Genomic DNA, 17259 nt, shown 5'->3' with positions numbered 1-17259 from the left:
AAGACATAAACTATCGGTATTGTTGATTTGAATGACAGCTTTTTTTTTTTTTTAAAAATCATTCAAATTCAACATAGCCCTTTTTTTAATATTCTCAGAACGATTACCACCCTCCCCCCTATTAGTGATATTAATAAGAATCACGTCCAGACTCAAGTCGTCCGTTATCATAAATTCACTGTTTGATTGATCAACTGCTATGAAAGCAGCCATCACACGGTCAAACGTTAGATCCGTCAGGGGCATGAATGGCAAATTTATAGGGGTTTTTAGGCTAGGTGCGTCTAAGCACAATCTAACATGGGAATAATCGCCTTGACTGTTTAAATTGGCGATTATTTCCTCTAGCATCCGTCGAAAGTTCGAAAAAAACAGATCCTCGTCTGCTAAATCTGCCAAGTTTCTAAACCGGACCTCGTAAGATTTAAATAAGGTCCGATATTTCTGTGAAAAACGAACTACCCCATCCTGTATCTGGTAGTTGTTGTTGTTCTGGAAGTCTGCTTCTCTTTCTTCCATCTAAAATTTAAAAAAAGTGTCACATAAGATTTAGGGATTTGTTTTCATGAAAAAAAAAAAAAAAAAAAAAAATCTATAGACATACTTACATCATCGTCCTCGGCGTTAAAACATCCAGACAGTAAAGATGAACTATCGAGCTCAGTTTCATCTTTACCAGCACCTTCTAAACTGCAGTCACTAGAGCATCCGGGCTTATGCTCCACAACTTCGCTGTCATTCGAGCATCCAGGTCAAGCCTCAACATTATCAGTAGCACCTAAACTGCAGTCACTAGAGCATCCGGGCTTATGCTCCACAACTTCACTGTCATTCGAGCATCCAGGTCGAGCCTCAACATTATCAGTGGTAGTAGTAGTAGTAGTAGTAGTATTAAAGAACTCGGCATTCTGAAAGAGTAGCGTAAAGAAAACACAGTTACTAAACAATAATTCTATAAACTTTTTTTTTTTTAAAAAAAATCAAATAAAAATTTTTCAGTAATGAAAAAAGAAATACTCACACTAGTGTACACTAAGCTTTGACAGTAGTCAATTTGCGCCTTCATCATTTCAGTTTCCTCGTATTCTTTTTCAATCTTCATAACATCATTTAGGAATGATGAATCGTCATCCATTGCTAGAAAAACTTCTTCCATGTTCATAATGATAGCTTGTAAGCAGGTGTGATATGTGGTCGTATTGACCCCCCTTTTAAAGCAAACTCGTGGATTGAAACGACATTTGATGACAACCAATCAGTGCTTAGATTCAAGAGTATGTGAATGTCACAACCAATAGGAAATTACTACAGTATGAGAGTTAAAGTCACAACCTATAGGAAATCACTATGGTATGAGGGTGAAATGCAAAAGACATTGAAGGAAATACCTGTGGAATGCTTTCGTGAACTAGCGGACTCAATGTCTCCCAAACAGCCACATTTGAAGATAAGTTATCTTTTTTTTTGCTTTTTTTTTTCATACCAAATTTGAACAAAGGCTTTGGGGACGATACCAACGTTAGTTATGGGGGATTATATGTCCTTTGTACGACATGTCACAAACAACAACAGCAACATTTGAAGGCGAGTTATCTTTTTGTTGTATGACAGGTCACAAACAGACACATTTGAAAGTGAGCTATCTTTTTTTTTTTTTTTCCCCATCCACTCAGGAATGCTATAGAATTGTGAACATCTGTGCAGCATGCATTGAAGGAAATACCTGTGGAATGCTTTCGTGAACTAGCGGACTCAATGTCTCCCAAACAGACACATTTGAAGATAAGTTATCTTTTTGTCTTTTTTTTTCATACCAAATTTGAACAAAGTCTTTGGGAACGATACCAACGTTAGTTAAGGGAGATTATATGTCCTTTGTACGACATGTCACAAACAACAACAACATTTGAAGATGAGTTATCTTTTTTTTTTCCTTTGTACGACATGTCACAAACAGCCGCATTTGAAGATGAGTTATCTTGGGACAGACGTCTCCTTCACAACATGTACCTACTTGCTCCTGACACGTCATGAGTTTATGAGCCAATAACAAGGCTAGTAGATTCTAAGCATCTGATGTTATGAGCCAATAACAAGGCTAGTAGATTCTAAGCATCTGATGTTATAATCCAATAGACCACATTTGCAGTTTGGAACTTTCTCAGTGCGGTTGTAATTTTTTTTTTCCACTGCTGTTTTCCCACAAAAATGTCACGGCACGAAATGTTTGATGATATAAGACGACCAAACGTAACTTTCTACAGACGTCTGAGCCACAGCAGCACAGTTCGTGTTTATTGTCACGAATTCGAGCCACATGTTACGATCGAGACATCTAATACGCACATGATGTTATCGAGAAACCAGTGGGAAGAATTCAAAAGCAAAATGACTGATATCTTGCTTTCCGTAAGAGCCAGATCTAAAGATGAAATCCAACTACCGGGGATCCGAATCAATACAGATGGTGGTGTTTGTGATTTCTATTGGAAACAATTCTCGCTATCAGCAGAACGACGAATGACTCTCCACCTTTCTGAACTTGAAGCTATATCTAATAGAATCATAGACATAGATTCTTTTCTTCAACGTCTAGAAGACGAAAAACCCGCATTTCTGTTAATGCAGTCAGTTATATTGGAACATCTTGATTGTGTTAGAGAACGTATAAAGAACGACGTGTTTACTGGTTCTATCGATGTTTCATTTAACGACGTCTATGCATATTACGTAAAAAATGCTGAACCATCTACAAGTGTTAAAATTTTTATTGCTAAGTGTTCGAAAAAAGGTGTAGTTACTGAGTTCAACGATTATGCTTTGTACAATGCTGTAGTTTCGATGATTGAAGAACTTCAAACTGCTTACACGACAAAATATACGAAGTATCCGTTCTGATCAAAGCAATGTATATATATATGTAAGTGTTGATTTTGTGATTAGTAACTACATCTGTAAAACTTACAAATAAAAGTATATCTATTTGAAAAAGATATTGTCTGTCTTTTTTCTTAGAAAGTAGAAAAATAAGTTTTAATTTTCCATTAATCAATAACCTTTTTAAAATTGAGAAGTTACTTTTAGGAAAGAAAATGATTTCAAATATATATTAAAAAAAAAAAAATCAAGCTTGCAGACAGAAACAGAAGATGGCGCCAGTGCTTCACGAAGACGGTAAATAAATATAAACACATTTTACTTTTCAGGTTTTTTTTTCCTGTTTAGAAAGACTCTACAAATCAGAATACAAATTCAACTTGCAGAGAAAAATGGAAACATCATAAATAAATATGGGTAAAAATATATACATATAAATTTAACCATCAAGAGGAAATAAAATGAAATAAATTCCTTAATTTCAGATTTTTCAGCTTTCAGAATTATTCACTAGATGGAGCCAGAGTTTCTTGGTTGTCTCCGTGTTTTTTTTTTTTTGGTAAATATCAAAAGCAACTTAAGTTTTTTTTTTTTCCCATAGATAGTAAACAGTAGAATACAAATTCCAGAGGAACAATCACAAATAGTTATGGGTAAAAATATATACATATAAATTTAACCATAAAAAGGACATAAAATGAAATAAATTTCTTAATTTCAGATTTTTCAGCTTTCAGAATTATTCACTAGATGGAGCCACAGTTTCTTGGTTGCGTGTGTTGGGAAAAAAAATTAAGCATCAAAGCAACTTAAATAAAATCTTTAATTTCACCTTTCAGAATGACTCAACAGATGAAAACACCGTCTTAAATAAAATCTTTAATTTTCACCTTTCAGAACGACTCGATAGATGGCGACACATATTGCAAAGCTACGGAAATATATTTATAAAACTTCAAAGTCATGGCTATCTAGGAAAAAATACATTTAAACACCTTACATAAAATAAAATCTTTAATTTTCAGCTTTCAGAATAACTCGGTAGATGGCGACTCAGTTTCTGGGTCTTCCGATGTCGCTGCAATCTCCCTACTCGAAGTTTTGTGGCCCCCAAGTACCCGTATGTGAGAAAAAAAAATATCCTTAAATAAAATCTTTAATTTTCAGCTTTCAGAATGACTCGATAGATGGCGACACATATTGCAAAGCTACGGAAATATATTTATAAAACGTCAAAGTCATGGCTATCTAGGAAAAAATACATTTAAACACCTTACATAAAATAAAATCTTTAATTTTCAGCTTTCAGAATGACTCGCTAGATGGTGACAGTTTCTGGGTCTTCCGATGTCGCTGCAATCTCCCTGCTCGAAGTTTTGTGGCCCCGTATGTACCCGTATGTGAGAAAAAAAAAATATCCTTAAATAAAATCTTTAATTTTCAGCTTTCAGAATGACTCGATAGATGGCGACACATATTGCAAAGCTACGGAAATATATTTATAAAACGTCAAAGTCATGGCTATCTAGGAAAAAATACATTTAAACACCTTACATAAAATAAAATCTTTAATTTTCAGCTTTCAGAATGACTCGCTAGATGGTGACACAGTTTCTGGGTCTTCCGATGTCGCTGCAATCTCCCTGCTCGAAGTTTTGTGGCCCCGTATGTACCCGTATGTTAGGCTAGGTGTCCACGTTTTTCCCGCCAAATCCTTTGTCTTGGGAAAGAATGTGTGCTGCTCGGTGTGTGTGTGCGTGCGTGCGTATGTGCGCGCGAGCGGGAGAGCTCGGGCTTGTGTGTGTGTGTGTGTGTGTGCGCGAACCCACAATTCATTGCGAACACGGTAGCTTGAAAACCAACGCGGTAAAAACAGACGATTTCTACGGCATCAACCGGCCAGAAATCACAGGCAAAGTCACAGACGTAGTCGGTTTATACCCCCAGACCAATCAGAACATTGGTTCGTATCCCCCTCCAATCAGAACAAGGCGAAATACAACTTCCTACGTCACACTCACACCACTCTTAACTATAACAGCTACATTTACACATATTCTTATAACTGAAAGGGTAGCCGTGGGGATAAGCACCGGACCATCAGTAGCAATGACATGGGTTCGAGCCTGGGTAAAGTAAAAAAAAATTTTAATTTAATGTCGAAAATAAGTGGCGCCATCTAGCTGGCGAAATAAGAACTAAATATATTTTCCGCAACTAAGCCTCGGCGCAACCGCTAAACCTAAACCTCGGCTCGCCTCACCGGCAGACGCTCAAAAGCAAAACGGCAAAACAAACGACAGAGACGGCTGCTAGCACGAAAATTGACGCCAAAATTCATAGAGCCGTACTCGGTTAGAACCCCAACCTAATCTACTTGGGTGGCCCCAGAGGAGAACCCTGTGGGACTCCCCTTTGTATATGGAATGTGGAGGAGTAACTTCCTTCTAAGAGAACTCTACTTTTCCTGTTGTCAAAGAAGTTACACATAAGTGATAAGGCATAATTGATAAACTTATGTGCTTTAATTTGAGGCAAAGCAACTTGTGTGGTATCGAGTCAAAAGTTTTTTGTAGGTCCAGATATATAATGTCTATCTGATTGTTATTGTCAAGACTGTGTTTGATGTCATGTTCTATGGAGAATAAGTCAGTCACTGTTGATCTGCCAATAAGGAAGCCATGATGAATGTGGCTGAATTTGTTTTTCATGAAGGAGCAGAGCTGAGAGTAAAGGAGGTTCTCAATGATCTTGCTTACGGGGTTAGCTTTTTTTGTATGGGTCGAAATGAGGCAGGTGTGTCTTTTGCCCCCTTTTTAAAAATAGTGGTAATAGTGGCAGGGGTAATAGTGGTTTCCTTTAATCTTCCGGGGAGTGATCCCTTTTTGAAAATGGCTTTTATCAGATGTAGAAGTTGTTGTTGCAGGACAACAAAGCAATGTTTCCAGAGTGCCATGGGGAGACTGTCAGTGTTTGTGTCATAGCTTAATTTAAATTTTAATTCACATGCCTAAAACTGTCCATTAGTAAATCCAGTGTCTTCCAACTTTAATCTTATTTACATTAAAACTAAATATCCAATCTTAATACTTACTATCTTTAACTTAATTCTCGGGCATTGATGCTAATTCTCACTTTCCATCGACCTTCCTGGATTTATTTTAGCAAAACAAATATTTCTATTTTAATTTTTACGATCTACATCTTACAGCCTCATGGCAACCAACTCTCTTTTTTTTTTATTTTTTCTGTTTACTTTTTCCCCCCTCTATTCTCTTTTTTTTTTTTCTCGCTCTCTTCTTTTTTTTTTTTTAACTTGCTCTCTGTCCAGGAAGCTTAAGTGATCCTGGCAGCAACCACCCAGAGAAGCAATCTGTACTGTACTACCTGGCTCACCTCCTAGTGGTGTGTACGGGCAACGCAAGGTCTCAACAGGGGCCCCGCGGCCAAGAAGCCAGAAGAACAACAGAACCCGATATAAATTCACACTCCACATATTTTGGTATTTACAGAGTACTGTTATCCTTAAAAGAGTACCAAAAAGGCACAGTTGTGGGAAACCACCGATTGCACCTCATCCCCAAACATTATGTACACTCTATAACTTGCGCCCGTGGATTGACAAAAATCGAAACGAAAATGAGACACGAAATGGCGCACGCCGTACATAGCAGCGATGTATGATGCAATACAGAGAAGCCACGGTGTAAATCGCACGCGTGTCGCGTTTACGTCTTATAGCTAGAAGCTATAAGACGCGATCTAGCAGCTATATCTCAGCTTCTAGGAGTCCAATTTTAAAAATTTAAAAACCAAAATATTTCTTTCGTCATTCTTTACCGTATTTCATAAAAATTTCGACAAAATAAAATTTATAATTCAAACATGCTGAAATCTAATAGTGAGCGTTGTAAAGCGTAAAGAGCACGTATACCTGCAATGCGACCACCGAACCCACCTCCATTGAGCACAAAGGAGAGATCTGTAAAAACTTTGTAATAAACTTGTAAAACCAGGGCCGTACTTATAAATAGGCAATTGAGGAACTAGCGTCGGGCCTCACGACTTGCCAAAGCTTTGCTGTGGAGACTGTATTCTGTGCCTCACGATATAGGGACCTCGCGAGGCCTCTGTAATCTCAAATTTTTATCAACAAGTGAACATGAAAGGTCAGTTGCGTGTCTAGAATGTACTAAATTAATAAAAAAAAAATAGTTGAGTATGAAACTGCATTACTCACTGTCCTCTGGGATAAAATAATAAATAGCTTATATAAAATAAGTAAATCGTTACAAGATCCTGCAATAAATTTACTGCATGGTTCTGAAATCATTACGTGGATATATTTTGCATATTAGAAACGATTTTAATTTTGTTGAAGGAGAAAGTAAATTATTAACTGACGAATGGCAATGCAAAGATAAAAGAAAAGTCGAATTAAAAAAAGGAAAAAACTAAGTGCTACAAAACAAGAGATAATGAAATAATTTTAGAAAGGAAAGAAATGTTATCAATACATTCAATTTTGTTTGTGATAGATTAATTGCTGAAATAAATAGACGAACAGAAGTATACACCAATATTTTAGATACTTTTAAAATATTTATAAATCTTGATTTGTATGAAACTGAATTCAGTACTAATAACGATAAATTAATAAGCATTTGTAAAAATGACATTGACTTGGAAAAGTTTAATGATGAAGTTATCCAATTTTTACTGTTTATTAAAGGAGAAAATATTGGCAATGATATCAATGAATATCATTAATAATTGGACCGAAATCTTCATTTGCCAACGTTGAAACGATATTAAAACAATTTTTAACAATTCCAATTAGTAACGCAAGAGGGCAACGGTCATTTTCTGTTCTCAAACCGAGGAATAGTTTAATTCAAGATAAAATGAGCAATTTTTATTTATTTGAGCATAACAAATGAGCATTGTTATTTATTGAATATGAACGAGTAAATAGCATTAATTACGATGGTATAATAGTTATTTTAAAACCAAGAAAAAAAAATATGCAAATAAATTGTATGAATTCATAATTTAGTTATTGCATTGCTATTTTATAATTTACCTGCTATTATTTACTGCTGAGACAAACAAGATGTGAATGTTTTTGTAATATTTTTGAACACAATTTTTGATATTGTTTTTGTAATAAAATTAGTAAGTACACTTATTTGTCGGACTTATTTGTGTATTATGCTTTGTTGCGCACCCTTGTAGCTCAGTTATGGATGTGGTGTGCCCGTACAGAACTGAGCTACAGGGTGCCCGGGTTCGATTCCAGTGGGGTGGGCCAAAAGTTATGATGTTCAGCATTGTGATGTGAAATGAGGAGCAACTGTGAAAGGGCTGCGGACGCTTGCCACTAAACACGTAGATGGAAGTCGATTCGCTGACTATATGATGACTCGCCAAAGCCGTGTGGATGGTCATCATACGAGTAAAAAAGAAATACATATAAAGAAGAGCACTGAACTGAACTCTGTGTTGCAGTATTGCATTTGGGTTTAAACAGGCTAGTAAAAATAATTGTTTTTTCTTCCTGATCATATTTATATATGCAAGTGGTTTTTTTTTTTTTTTTTTTTTTTTGGACTCTGGTATCTTTAAAAGGGGGGGGGGTCCCGCAAGAACTTAGCGCCTCAGGTTCGAGAAGAATAAGTATGGCCCTGTGTAAAACAATTATTATTATTATTAGTAGTAGTCATATGGTACAAGGAAGCATGAGGCTTATGCTGCACCAGCCAAAAAAAAAAAAAAAAAAAAAAATTCCCGAGTTACCCCCTGTGTGTGTGTGTGTGTGTGTGTGTGTGTGAGAGAGAGAGAGAGAGAGAGAGAGAGAGAGAGAGAGAGAGAGAGAGAGAGAGAGAGAAGTAGAAAGGCATCACCAAGAAAGAGAAGAATGATGATATCCAGCGCAGGACCCTGGGTTTGCCAAGCCCATACTCATCAGATGTGAGCCCCCGGGGTAATTTTGTAAAATATCAAACCACTGTAACATTGATATAAACGTTTCATAAGATTCTCAAGAAGTTTCACTTAACTTCCGCTATGTGTTATCGGCACAAATTTTCTTTAAATTTTTTTCGTAAAGACTCATTTCCGTAATTCGGGGGGGGGGGGGGGGGCGCCTGTATTGCAATGTGTCCACGATCTCGATATTCCTAACAAGAGCTCCGCCAGGCTCTGTAGTTTCCCTGGTGCAAACTTCTTATTGCAGCCCCCTCCCCCAAGGTTATTTTTCTTATATCAATTTTTTTTGGGAATTAAAAAAAAAATTTCCAAATTAATATATAATTTTATTTTTTAAACACAAAATAACATATACAGTATTATGATGCATGAAGTAAATATGTTAAAAATAAAATAAAAAACGAAAATACATTTATTTTGCTTTGGCTGCAGACAATAAAATAAGATTATATATAAACTTACAATAAAATGTAAATAATAAAAATAATAATAATAAAACAATTAAAAAACATTATATAAATTTAACTTGTCTTGCTTTGGCTGTAGCAACGGTCGAAATATTTTTTATATCTAAAGAATCACAAATATCACTTTCTATAGATATCATTGCCAAATTACGAGTTCGCTCGTATTTAATCTTTGTTGATGCATTGATAAATGGAGGTAATTTTTTATTAATTTTAATTTCGAAAAAGAACGCTCACAGCTATTTACTGATACGGGCATTGTTAACATTATTCTTAACGAAATAAATATATTAGGAAGTAGAGTGGTTAAATTAGTTTTGAATACAAAACTTAAAATTTCTTGTGAAGATTCATGGACATAAAATTTTGAAATTTTTTTATTTCATTTGCAAGATCAACAGCAACAATATCTTTTGGACATTCCTCATTGGTGGCATTGATAACTATAATTCTACATTTGAACAATGTTTTTAAATTTCATCTTTTGACATTTTACTTAGCTTGCTAAAACATTGTAAAAAATTAAAATTGTTATTTGGTCACTTTTCATCCCCCCCCCCCCCCCCCCCCTTTCTGTATTCATAGCCAGAGAGTCGTTTCCTTCCGTCAGACATCTGAGGAATATTGAAAAAAAAAAAAAAAAATTAAATTTAAAATTCATTATTTGTTAATATAAAATACGACAAAACACATTCTTTGATACATTGAACTTTTAGTCTCCTTAGCCTTTGCCGTCTCTTTTAGTGTTTACAGAATATTGGTCTTTATCGCCTCTTAATCTCTGCCACTCCTTAGTCATTACCATTCTGGTGCGGTTCACCACTTGCACCACCGGGTTGGCGCAGCTCTGAACTAAATCAGAGCCGCGCCAACTTTTAGAACAAAATGAATCGCGGATTCATTTAGTTCTGAAAACCACAGTTTAGAATAGTGGTTTTTGACCTTTTTTTTTAATAACGGTACCCCTAGGTAATTTAATTTATTTTTGTGGCACCCCTACTCAATTTTCTGCCTGTTAGATCCGATTCTCTCTCTGCATATGTATATCTAATATTTAAAAAATAATTTTATATGATAGTAATTACAATAATATAACTATACACAAAATTCATAATACAAATCATATATATATATAATAATTTTATTCTTTATATAGAGGTTCTAAATAAACATCAATTATAGATCACCTCAAAATTAAAAAGATACCGTACGACTTTTTATAATGAAATAAATATATAAATTAAAAAAATAATAATAATAAGTTTAAACAACCCCAGGGGCTCACATCTGGTGAGTATGGCAAACCCAGGGTCCTGAGCTGGATATCATCATTCTTCTCTTTCTTGGTGATTCCCTTCTACTTCTCTCTCAGGTTAACGCTGGAATTTTTTTTTTTTTTTTTTTTGGTGAAGCATAAGCCTCAGGCTTCCTTGCACCATATGGCTAATAATAATAATAATAATAATAATATGGCTAATAATAATAATAATAATAAAGTAACTTAACCCAAATTACGTGGTACTCCTGGAATGTTGTTGCGGCACTCCGATTGAAAACCACTGGATTAGAAGTATGAAACCATGCATATACGCCACCTTGCGGCAAAGTAAGAACGATTTTGAGTGTCGGTGGAAAACATTGGCCTCTGGCCTCGGTAAAAGTGACTAAATGTTTACTGAGACGAGGAAATATGTTCATACGACATTTTTCTTGAAAAATATGAGATACACAACAATGATGAAAATAAGTGGTAAATTTTCCTTGTCTGTGTGACTGTCTTCATTCTTAGCTATCTGCCATAGAAATGAAAATTTGTAATCGGATTTCACTGGCCTTTCACGGTCTAGTTCAAGGTGGTTACGTTTGCACGGAGAGAAGCCTGTCAAGCAACATAGATACTTCAGCGCATTATCGAAAGAGTAAGAGAGCGTTCACTAGTGAGTGTGTGAATAAGAGAGAGGCTTCCAATGTTCTGTTATTTATGTATATATTTTTATTACTAGTTTCTTGAAGCCATTGAACGAGTGGCTTTCTGTTTTCCTAGTCATGTAAGTACTCATTTTTCCTTACGTAATATAATTTTTGTCGAACTAAAATTTGACTTTAGCCAACTTTTCTTCAATTATAGTTTGGCCACCCGAAATTTTGTTAGAATTTTGCGCATATACTTCTCACTTTTGTAACGAAAAAATCTATTTAATGTCGGTGTATGTAGTGTGCTCCGTGTTTAGTCGGAATATTTGGATATGAAAGCGTGTCTCTTTCTTCCCTCCCATCTCTCCTATGTAGTACGTACCGGTAACAATTTTACCGGTAATACCGCACTTGAGTGTCGTGAGTCACGGTCAGCCCGCAAGTCACCTCCAGTTCCAACCTGACGTGAATCGTATTCTGACGTGCAGTTTCGAATTGACTGAGCATGCGCGACACTGACTATACTACTTATACTGGCAATGTACTACGTACGTGCTCTTAGTTTTTTTTTTTCGTTTTCAGAAAGAATAAAAAATTTCCTGATACATGAGAATTTGATTATAAAAATAAAAGTAGATATAAAAACAATAATGGACAAACCTATAAAACACAATTTCCTCACTGCATAAGAATTTGATTATAAAAATACGAGTAGATAGTTATAAAAACGATAATGGAAATATGTAATTATTATCAATTTTTAATTAATATTTTCAGGTAATATATTTTGTATTGCCTAAAATAATAATATGAGTATATTTTGTGATTATTTGTATATATTTGTAATAATATATATGTGTAATAATTGCAGGATCATCTAGACAAGACTGCAGTAATAGTTAAGACACAGCATGGCTTTGTTAAAGGGAGGTCTTTGTCTGACCAATTTGATTGGATACTATGATGTCACAAAGGAACTGAATGCCAAAAATAATTTTGATATCATATACTTGGATTTCAGGAAAGCTTTTGATACTGTTGCACATGGAAGACTGCTGTACAAAATTGGAGAGGTATGGCATTGGAGCGGTAAGGGTAAGTTGCTACAATGGATAAAGGGATGGTTGAGTGGGAGACGACATAGTGGTAATCAATGGACACAGCTCTTCGTGGTAAATGTTATTAGCAGAGTTCCCCAGGGTTTGGTGTTGGGCCCATTGTTGTTTTGTATATTTGTCAATGATATTGATGAAGGTATATCAGGTTTAATATCCAAGTTTGCAGATGATACAAAGGTTGGTAGGGTTGTTAACGACAGTATTCTACTCCAAAATAACCCTAGGGGCTCACATCTGGTGAGTATGGGCTTGGCACACCCAGGGTCCTGAGCTGGATATCACCATTCTTCTGTTTCTTGGTGATTCCCTTCTACGTCTCTCTCTCTCTGGGTAACTTGGAAATTTTTTTTTTTTTTGGCTGGTGCAGCATAAGTCTCAGGCTTCCTTGCACTATATGGCTAGTAATAATAATAATAACTGGATCTAGATAAGTTGGGCAGATGGGCTGAGAAGTGGCAAATGAAGTTTATCATTGACAAATGGAAAGTACTACATATGGGTAGCAATAACCAAAGAGAAATGCACCAACTGTGTGGTACTACACTCAGGGAAGTGGAAAGTGAAAAAGACCTGAGGGTAATTGTGCAGTCAAATATGAAGTTTGCTGAGCAGTGCAGATGGGCTGCTAGGGCAGGTCATGGAGTCTTGTCAATGATATATAGGAATTTTGCTAGCAGGGACAGGGAAGTGATTATCCCATTATACAAGGCAATGGTCAGACCACACCTAGAGTACTGTGTACTGGTCTGGAGGCCTCATTTTAGGAAGGATGTAGAGTTGCTAGAACGAGTACAAAGAGGGGCAACAAGATTGGTGAGGGGAACAAAGGGGTGCTCTTACCAAGAAAGGCTCAAGTTCTAAAAATTACAGCACCTGGAGGGTAGGCACCCGCAAGGTGATCTGATTGAAGTGTATAAGGCCTTCAATGTGTTGAGCAGGCTGAATGCTGATGGGATTGTTCCTCTTGCTCAGACTAAGAACCTGAGGGGGCCCAGTTTCAAATTGAGGAAAGAGTTGTAGAATAGATGTGCTGAAATTTGCCTTTAGCCAGCGGGTAGTTGATTGGTGGAACAGGCTTCCATCTTTTGTTGTGGCAGCTAATAGCCTAAATAAATTTAAGACTGAGCTGGACAGACATTTGGAACGAATGGAGGGGTGAAATGGGAGGTTTTTTTTTTTTTTTTGGTTGATGCTGCATAAGCTTGCTTTCTTGTATCATGCTTCTACTAATGCTAAATGCTAATAATTTGTGAATTATTACATTTGTGAAAAGGTTAAATAAAAATACATATAGTACTTGAATGATATAGATCCAATGATTTTAATTTTCTATCTATATATATATACACAGTGAAACTTCTCCTAACGGACACCTCTCGTTAACGGACATCTCTCTACAACGGACATTTTCAAATTCCCCAACTCACCTCCATTGGTTTTAACGTGTTTGCAGCTTCTGTCTAGCGGACATTCTCTTTAACGGACGCGGACAGGCAATCTGCACTGTTTCGTTTAGATTAGCACTTAATTTGATCTCCCTACAACGGACTGCGGGAGAGCTCACGGCCCCTTTTCTAGGAACTTTTCTTCCACGTATTGCCTCAATCGTGTGTTTATCTTCTATTTCCGATTCTCTGAATTTTATCAAGGTTTACGTCGCGGTTCTAAACCCTTTTTCAAGAATTTTAAGGCACATGTAAAACTTCTGATTATTACTGTGCGGGGGGAGGGGAATATGGTCGGCCTTTCGTCTTTTCAGTTTCAGTTTTCAGTTTTGTTCAGTGTCGTGTGAAGTGCACAATGTCTTCTCATAAACATTTAACTTTAATAGATAAAGTCAAACTCATTAATGCGTATGATCGGCAAAAAAATAGTGTTCGCAATCTCGCTGCAAAATTCAAAATCGGGAAGACGCACGTAAGCGACATCCTAAAGAAAAAAAATGAACTGCTCAAACAATTTTGGCAACACGGAAATGATCAGGTTCAAAAATCATTCCTGAAAACTGTTGGACTTCAAATTTGTCGCGCATGTGCTAAAAAAATTCCCATTAATGGGCCTATTATTAGGGAAAAAGCTTTGGAGGTTGCGAAATCTATGAGAGTAAATGAGTTCAAAGCTTCTGTGGGATGGCTAGACAAGTTCAAAACTCGGCATAAAATTTCTTGGAAAACCGTAAGTGGTGAAGGTGGATCTGTTGATACTGGGGTTGTAACAGAGTGGACCGTCAAATTGGAAGATTTATGTCGTGATTTTGAAGCTAAGGATATTTACAACTGTGACGAAACAGGGTTGTTTTTTTTAAAGCTCTTCCTGAGAAAAACGAGTCTAAAAAACGAAAAGTGCCAGGGCGGAAAAATTTCTAAGGAACGCTTGACTGTACTATTGTGTACAAATATGCTGGGAGACTTTGAACAACCTCTTGTTATAGGAAAACCACAAAATCCTCGTTGTTTCAAGGGCATAAAGTTGAATCTTTTGGATGTTGACTGGAAGTCTAATAAAAAAGCGTGGATGACACGAGATATCATGAGCGAATGGATAAGTCAATTTAACCAAAACATGATTCGTCAAAACAGAAAAATTATTCTTTTCATGGATAATGCTGGATCTCACCTGCACATTGAATTGTGCAACATTCAAATCATTTTTCTGCCACCAAACACATCTGCAGAGTGTCAGCCCTTGGATCAAGGGATAATAAAAAATTTTAAACTTCACTACAGAAAACATGTTTTAAGACATCTCATTGCAAACATGAACGATGTAACATGTGCGAGTGACCTTACAAAGAAAATCAGCATCCTAGATGCGATTCAGTGGATTTCCTCTTCAGTAAACGCAATTAGAAAACAAACTGTCGTGAACTGTTTTGTAAAGTCTGTGTTGTCAAACACAAAAATTGAAGTTGTGAATAGCAAAGCTTGTGGAGCACCAAGAAGAAAAAGAACTTCAACATCTATTGATAATGTACGATACTTCCGCTACAAGTGACCCTGGCTACAAAGATACAGAAGATGGTGCTCTAGATATCAACGACATTATCATCGATATTTTTCAAGAAGTTCCTCATGAGGATGAAGAAATGGAAGGAGGTCATTCTGTCGAAGAACATATTAACGACGAACCACCGATGAAAATAGAAGAAGCGCTCATACAAATCAATCGTTTAAAAATGTTTTTCGCCGCTGAAGAAGATACGGAAGGACTTTCGATGGTTTCTTCACTCCAAACAAATGTTGAAAACAAAATTATCAGCCGGAAGAAGGTGCAGAAGAAAATAAGTAAAAATAAGTGATTACTGTATGCATTTTTCTTAAGATAAAGTCATAATATGCATAGCACAATTGTATTATGTTATTTATAAAAATATTGTGCAAAATCTGTATATAATTTAATTTAATTTTACATTAAACGTTTAACGATTTTCTTTATCTCTTTTGTATGTAATTGTATATTATTTACAAAAATATTGTTCAAAATCTGTATATATTTTATTTTACATTGAACGTTTAACGATTTTTCTTTCTTTCTTTTTTTTTTTTCTCCCTCAGACTTCTTGTTAGCTGACACTTCTCTCTAACGGACACATTTTCGTTCCCCATGGCTGTCCGTTAGAGGGAAGTTTCACGGTATATGTATATTCCCCAATTGATTCAGGAGTATTGTGTTATTGAAACCTATCCAAACACAGAAATAGCTTTACGAATTTTTCTTACTCTGCCTGTAATAGTAGCTTCTTGTGAAAGGCCCTCGAATAAACTCAAATTGATTAAAATTCACCTTAGATCAACAACTGGATAAGAATGACTAACCAATATATGAATTGTATCCATTGAAACTCACGTTGCATGAAACATAAATTAGGATAAATTATTGATGATTTTGCATTGGCAAAAGGGAGAAAAATTCAATTAAAATAATGCATCTTCATTGCACATGTTCAGTTTATTGTCACTTGAAATGGTTTTTAACAACTGCACTACCATACTTTCTGGAAAGTTTTTAATATATATATAGGGTTGTTAAAATTAAAGTATCCCTACGTAGAGGGCTCTGGAGCAAGTTCTAAGGCTTGTACTGAAGAGAAATTTGGGCAACAGGCACAACAAAGAATGCGCTCACCATTTATTGGAAAAAATATTAGTTACAAAATTTGTCACTATATGGCACTGTGACAATACAAATCACTTAAACAGTGCTACAATTGTTCAATGTATCCTCCATTTTGGTCAACAACAGTTTACATTCGAAGAACAGCATTTTCTACAGCAGAACGTCTGGGCTTGGCAAACCCAGGATCCTGATTATGAGCCATATGGTACAAGGAAGCCTCAGGCTTCCTTGTACCATATGGCTAATAATGTCAACTGGCATAGCCAGCACATTACATCTAATGCTGTCCTTCAGATATGCCAGAGTTTGACATACTTCCTGATACACCTGGTTCTTCAAAAAACCCTACAACCAGAAGTCGCATGGGGTGAGGTCCCATGATTGGGGTGGCCAAGATGTCTGGAAACAACGCTGATGACCCATTCATCTGTAAAGTGTTGCCTTGGCAATCTTCGGACACAATGGTGGATGTGGGGTGGTGATCATTTTGCATGAATATGGTATCCTGATGGCACCCATGTTGTTGCAGCTCCGGTATTGCGAAATTTGCCAACATTTCATAATATCGCTGTCCAGTGATGGAACAGGTGCAGGGTCCAGTCAGTGTTACCTGTTCAAAAATATGGCCCAGTCATGAATGTGGCCGCAAATACACACCGCACTCCACTTTTGGAGAATGCAATGGGACCTCTTGGATAATTTGAGGGTTTTCTGTTGCCAAAATGCCACAGCTGTGCGTATTCACTTGTCCATTTAAGCAAAAGTGGGCTTCATCACTC

General features: G+C 36.2%; 1 protein-coding gene across 2 annotated transcripts in view; it reads left to right on the top strand.

The window, feature by feature from the left end:
* Positions 1-10984: 10984 nt before the first annotated feature.
* Positions 10985-17259, top strand: part of LOC150075072 (uncharacterized) — a 366189-nt gene continuing 359914 nt past the window's right edge. For both annotated transcript variants that reach the window (XM_090388223.1, XM_090388222.1), the window contains exon 1: positions 10985-11380. The gene's annotated coding sequence lies outside the window, so the exon portion shown is untranslated. The remainder of the gene's footprint in view (positions 11381-17259) is intronic.

This window comes from Mastigoproctus giganteus, chromosome 14 (assembly GCF_048544385.1).
Source record: "Mastigoproctus giganteus isolate SK-2022 chromosome 14, ASM4854438v1, whole genome shotgun sequence".
Taxonomy (NCBI): domain Eukaryota; kingdom Metazoa; phylum Arthropoda; class Arachnida; order Uropygi; family Thelyphonidae; genus Mastigoproctus; species Mastigoproctus giganteus.
This window is presented reverse-complemented; position numbering and strand designations above follow the sequence as displayed.